Consider the following 7,059-nt stretch of genomic DNA (forward strand, 5'->3'; position numbering starts at 1 on the left):
TAACATTTAAATCAACCATGTCTAGAAGCAACAAATCCACACGAGTCTCAAGACCCCCAATCACCATAATACAAGAATGATAGACTTGATCTACCACAATAGAATCACCCACCGGTGTAGACACATAAACATGAATACTCAATGAATCACTAGGCATGACTAGATACGGTGCAAAATAAGATGACACATACGAGTAGGTAGACTCTGGATCAAATAACACTGAAGCATCTCTATCATAGACCAGAATAGTACCTGTAATGACTGTATTGAAGCCTCAGTCTCGGGCCTATTTGGAAGGGCGTAACATCGGGGTTGGGCCCTACCACCCTGAACTATATCTTTCGGACGGCCTGCAGCTGGTTGGCCTCCACCTCTGGTGGCCTGAGCTCTACCTATGGCGACCTGAGCTCCACCTCTAGTACCTCTACCTCCACCTCTAGCTCCTCTACCCCCACCTCTAGCTAGCTGGGCGGGCTATGGAACACCTGGTGCCTATACTATAGCACGAGAACCCTGATGCTGAGAGCTACTCGGTGCTCGAGGGAAAAACCTGGCAATGTGACCCGGATCACCACACATGTAACAAGCCATCGGCTGCTGAGACTGTTGTCCCTGACGACCAGAATGACCACCCCGAAAACTTTGAAGCGGCGGTGCACTGATAAGAGCAGGTGGTGTACTGTAGGATTGCTGATCAGGATACTGCATCTGGGGACCACGATCACCTGGAGTACCATGAGAAACCTGGAGCACTGACTGAAAGGGCCTAAGAGGATGGCCTCTACCATACGAATCTCGACCTCCGGATGAGGTACCACTGAATCAGCCTGAATGACGGGACCTCTTGTTTGACCCATGACTGCCTCCTTATGACAGAACCATCTCAACTCTACGGGCCACATTGGTCGCCTCCTAAAAAGTAATCTCACTCCCAGCCTCTCTAGCCATCTGAAGATGAATCGGCTAAATAAGACCGTCAATAAACCTCTTCACCCTCTCTCTCTCTCTCTCTCTCTCTCTCTCTCTCTAAGTGGGGAGTATGATGATAGCATGGCGAGCCAAATCGATGAACCTGGTCTCATACTGGGTAACAGTCATGGAACCCTGCTGGAGGCGCTCAAGCTGCCTCCGATAGGCCTCTCTCTAAGTAACAGGGAGAAACTTCTCCAGGAATAACACTGTAAACTACTCCCAAGTCAAGGTTGGCGATTTGGCCGGTCTCGCTAAGCAATAATCTCTCCATCAAGTCTTGGCGGATCCAGACAAGCGAAATGTAGCAAAATCGACCCCATTGGTCTCAACAATGCCCATGTTCTTGAGAACCTCGTGGCAGCTATCTAGATAATCCTGGGGATCCTCAGTAGATGCACCGCTGAAAGTAGAAGTGAAGAGCTTGGTGAACCTATCCAGTCTTCACAAAGCATCGGCAGACATAGCTGCTTCATCACCGGTCTGAGCTACCACACCCAATTGTACTGCTCTAACTGGCTGAACCACTAGAATCTGAATCTGAGGAGCTACCTGCTCCGGAGTGTGAGTAGTAGGAGTCTGGGCCCCTCCTCCAGCCTGAGAGACGGCTGGTGCTATAGGAATCAAGCTTGCCTGAGTGACACTCTCCATGAGGCCCACTAATCGGACCAGAGCATCCTGAAGAATTGGGGTAGCAATAAACCACTCAAGGACCTGAGCTGGGCCCACAGGAATTGCTGGAGCCAGAACCTCCTCATCAAAATCAACCTGAGGCTCCGTCACTGGGACTACTGCTTGGGGCTGAGATTTGCCCCTACCTCGGCCTCTAGCACAGCCTCTGCCTCTAGCAAAGCCTCAGCCTCGCCCTCTGCCCCTTGTGGGAGCGACTACTAGGGGCTCGGGTTGCTGAGAGGAGGATGAGGAAGCGCGTGTTCTCGCCATCTGTGAAAGAACAGAGTGGAAGTTCAATTAGCATTGAAGAACAAAACCGCACGACGGGAAAGAACAAATGTGAAGTTTTTCCTAACTCTGTAGCCTCTAGGGATAAATATAGACATCTTTGTACCGATTCTTCAGACTCTACTAAGCTTGTCTGTGAACTGTGAGACCTATGTAACCTAGAGCTCTGATACCAACTTTTCACGACCTAGATTTCCCACCCTCAGGAGACATGATGGCGCCTACTAATGGGAACTAGGCAAGCCAAACCTTAACTACTTGCTACACTTTCATTTTTGCTTCTTTTAACGAACACAAGTCGATAATATGATAAAAGCGGAATTTTAAATAAATAAGCGGAAGTCAACAATTATATATCTTAAGGCTACGTCTATTACAACTTTTAAAACCTCAAATACCCAAAACCTGGTGTCACAGTGTCACAGACTGTCTAAGAGTTACTACATACAAGGTCTGAAGAAATACAATACACTGTTTCTGAACAAAAGGAAATGAAATAGGAAATAGAGATAGAGGGAGACTCCAGGGCTTGTGGATGCCTGTAGGTCTACCTTGGGTCTCTGGGTGGACAGAAGGAAGCACTCCAACTATTGTCCGAAAGCTGCTCCAAGATCTACACACGGTGCAGAGTGTAGTATCAACACAACCGACCCCATGTGCTAGTAAGTGTCTAGCCTAACCTCGGCAAAGTAGTGACGAGGCTAGGACTAGACTACCAAATAAACCTGTGCAATTCATATATATATATATATATATCGGAAAAGAAATACAGAAATAATCAGTCAATATGGGAGGGGGTAACATGATGTGGGGGAGATAACAGTTCTGAATAAAAAGCATCAAGTAAGGAAAGAAACAACATAACTCGAATATCAACAAAGTATCAGAAATCAACAATTTGCACGGCATCACCCTTCGTGCTTTTACTTTGGTCCTTTCCAAAGAAATTTTACAATAAAAGTATGCACGGCATCACCCTTCGTGCTTTTACTTTCGTCCTCACCAAATAATCAATGAAAATCGATACGGAATGGTACATCATACGGCACGGCATCACCCTTTGTGCTTTACACTCTTTCCTCACAATAGCAAACAATGCACGACATCACCCTTTGTGATTTACACTCTTTCCTCACATTAGCAAACAGTGCACGGCATCACCCTTCGGGCTTTAACACTCTTCCTCACCCAAACAACAATCACAAGCAAAGGGGCAAGGGAATAAACAAGATAGTAATAGAGATCCCGGCAAGGGAACTACAGTTAAACAATTAAATCCCGGCAAGGGAACAATTTAATAACTCTTTCTCTTTCTTTCACTTTTATTTCATAACTCACTTTACCACTTGAGCTAATGCTCCAAAGGGTCCAATAATCTCATATACTTTCACAATTCATAATATAACTTGAGTCAATACTCCAAAGGGTTCAATCATCACATATACTTTCACAGTTCATAATATAACTTGAGCCAATGCTCCTCGATATTCAAGGTTACAATTCCTTTGACAAACTTTCCACAACAGTTAGAAATCATCACTGCGGAACTTTCCAAAGGCTTGGCCTTGCTCACCGAGGACCGCACAAATCCCACCACGGTCGCGGAGTCCCCACGCGGCCACGAAGCTTCAACCGTGGACCGCGAGACCTGGCTTCAGAGGCCTCCAACTTCTCTGAATCTGCAACTTTTTTTCTAAGTGTAAAAACATCCCGAAACTCACCCGAGCCCTCGAGTCTCCAAACCAAATGTCATACTAATTCAAAAACATCATATGGACCTACTTGTGCAATCACATCATCAAAATAACATGTAAAATCATGAATTAAACCTCAAAACTCAACATTTTCATCAAGAACTCTCAAAGTTCATAACTCTTCAACCGAAAGTCCAACTCAGGTCAAATAAACTCCGTTTTTACCAAATTTCACATTTATCTTTCAAATACTATAACAAGTTTGTACCGAGCTCCGGAACCAAAATACGGGCCCGATAACACTGGTTTCAAACATTACTTCTTTTCTTTATTTCTTAGATAATTCAGTAAAACAATTTCTTTCAGAAATTGATTTCTAAGGCTTGGGACCTCGGAATTCATTTCTAGGCATACGCCCAAGTCCTATATTTTACTGCGGACCTCCCGGGATCATCGAAACATGGATCCGGGTTCGTTTGCCAAATTGTTGACCAAAGTCGGCCATAATCAAACTTTTAACTCTAAAATTTCTATTTCTCATATTATCATATAGAAGGCTTTCCGAATATAGGTCCGGACCATGCACGTAAATCAAGGTGGGGTAAAAAGGAAGGTTTTTAGGCCTCAGAACAATGAATGTACTTGCAATGCAAGTGATGACCCTTTTGGGTCATCACACTACTGCAAGCTGAAATTGTACCTGTGATAACGACATCAAATGCCTCAGCCTCAAGATTGGCTGGAAAAGCATCACATCGGGGCTGGGCCCTACCACTCTAAACTACATCCTTGGGACAGCCTCCAGCTGGCTGGTCTCCACCTCTAGCAGCCTGACCTCCACCTCTAACACCTCGAACTCCACCTCTAGCTTCCTGGACCCTACCTCTAGCTAGCCGAGCAGGAGGTTGAACACCCGGTGCCGGAACCATGGCACGAGAACCCTGATGCTGAGAACTGCTCGATGTTTGAGGGCAAAATCTAGCAATGTGCCTCGGATCACCACATGTATAACAAGACCTCAACTGTTGAGACTGTTGACCCTGAAACTAACTCTGACGGCCTGAGTAACCACCTTGAAAACTCTAGAGCGGAGGTGCATTGAGAGGAGCTGATGGTGCACTATAGGGTAGCTGATCAGAATACTGCATGTGAGAACCACGACCACTTGGAGCACTGTGAGAAGTCTAAAGTGTTGAATAAAACGGCCTATGAGGATGGCCCCTACTAAAAGAATCCCTGCCTCCAGACGAGGCACCACTGAACCTGCCAGAATGACGAGGCCTCTTATCAGACCCCTGACCATTCCCCTGTAATAGAACCATCTCGACTCATCTGGCCACATTGGCTATATCCTGGAAAGAAATCTCACTCCATATCTCCTTAGCCATCTGCAATCTGATAGGCTGAGCTAGTCCCTCAATAAACCTCCTCACCCTCTCTCTCTCTCTCTCTCTCTCTCTCTCTCTCTCTTTCCACGGGAAGTATAAGGAGAGCATGACAGGCCAATTCAATAAATATGGTCTCGTACTGAGTGACAGTCATAAAACCCTACTGGAGATGCTCAAACTGCCTCCAATAGTCCTCCCTTTGAGTGATAGGAAGAAACTTCTCTAGAAATAGCTGAGAGAATTGGTCCCAAGTCAAAGCAGGCGACCCAGCTGGTCTAGCCAAACAATAATCCCTCCACCAATTCTTGGCGAAACCTGACAGATGAAAAGTAGCAAAGTCGACCCCATTGGTCACCACTATCCCCATGTTTATTAGAACCTCATGACAGTTTTCCAAATAGTTCTGGGGATCCTCTAAAGATGTACCTCCATAGGTAGTAGTGAAAAGCTTGGTGAACCTGTCCAATCTCCACAAAGCATCAGAAGACATAGCTGCTCTATCACCGATCTGAGCTACAACACCCGGCAGAACTACACCAACTGGCTAAGCTGCCGGAGTCTGAAACTGAGGAGCCATCTGCTCCGGAGTACGAGTAGCGGGAGTTTGTGATCCTCCCCCAGCCTGAGAGACGGCTGGTGTTATATGAAGTATGCCTACATGAGTGACACTCTTCATAAGGCCCACTAGATGGACTAGAGTATCCTGGAGTATCGGGGTAGCGATGAACCCCTCTGGAACATAAGCTAGCCCTGCTAGAACGGTCTAGACTGTAGCCTCATCCTCAAACTCTACCTGAGGCTCCGCCGCTGGTGCTGCTGCTCTGGGCTAAGCCATGCCCTTGCCTCAGCCTCTAACACGGCCTCAGCCTCGTCCTCTGCCCCTCGTAGGAGCTGCCACTGAGGGCTCGGGCTGTTGATTAGCTAATGAAGCGGGACGTGTTCTTGCCATCTACGAAAGAATAGAGTAGAAGTCCAATTAGCATTAAGAAGTCAAATCTCATGATAGAGATGAATAGATGTGAAGTTATTCCTAAACTCTGTAGCCTCTAGGGGATAAGTACAGACATCTCTGTATTTTACCTAGCTTGTTCATGAATTGTGAGACCTAGACAACCTAGTGCTCTGATACCAACTTGTCACAACCCGGATTTTTTACCTTTGGGAATCGTGATGGCACGTACTCATGAAAGCTAGGCAAGCCGACAGTTACATTTTTACCACCATTATTATTAATAAACCGGAACAAATAATAATGAAAAATAAGATAATTATGAAATGCGAAAGTGATATAACAGTGCCACGACTCAAGTACATAACTATCCCATGGATCTGGTGTCACAATCCATGAACATCTAAGATTTACTAAAAATATAAGTCTGAAAGAAGTACAACTGTTCTCGAAATAGAAGAGACAGAAGAAAATAAATGGGGAAAGGGGACTTCAAGCTCTACGAATGCCAGTAGATCTACCTTGGTCTCCCTGGATTGAAGGTAACAACCTCGATTCTACTCACAGGATCCAATACCGAGATTTGCACAAAAAGTACAGAGTACAGTATTAGTACAACCGACCCCATATACTGGTAAGTGTTGAGCCTAACCTCGGCGAAGTAGTGATGAGGTTAGGACATAACAACCATATAAACCTGTGCAGTTAAATCATATACGAGCAGAACAATAATAATAGAAAATAACAGATAAAGATGGGAAGGGGAAACATGCTGCGGGGAATATCAAATTCTAACAGTAATTCAACAGAGAAGCATAATGAACACCATATTTGTATCAACATGGAAAAGGAAACAATAACACGTACACGGCATCATCCTTTGTGATTTTACTCTCATTCTCACCATAAGAAACAAGAAAAACGGCACGGCATCATCCTTCGTGCATTAACTCTCATATTCGTGGCACGGCATCACCCTTCATGCACTAGCTCTCAAATCATGGCACGACATCACCCTTCGTGCATTAACACTCACTCACAATATCATGCACGGAATCATCCTTCGTGCATTAACACTCACTCACAATACCATGCATGG

The sequence above is a fragment of the Nicotiana sylvestris genome, chromosome 8 (assembly GCF_000393655.2).
Source record: "Nicotiana sylvestris chromosome 8, ASM39365v2, whole genome shotgun sequence".
Lineage (NCBI taxonomy): Eukaryota > Viridiplantae > Streptophyta > Magnoliopsida > Solanales > Solanaceae > Nicotiana > Nicotiana sylvestris.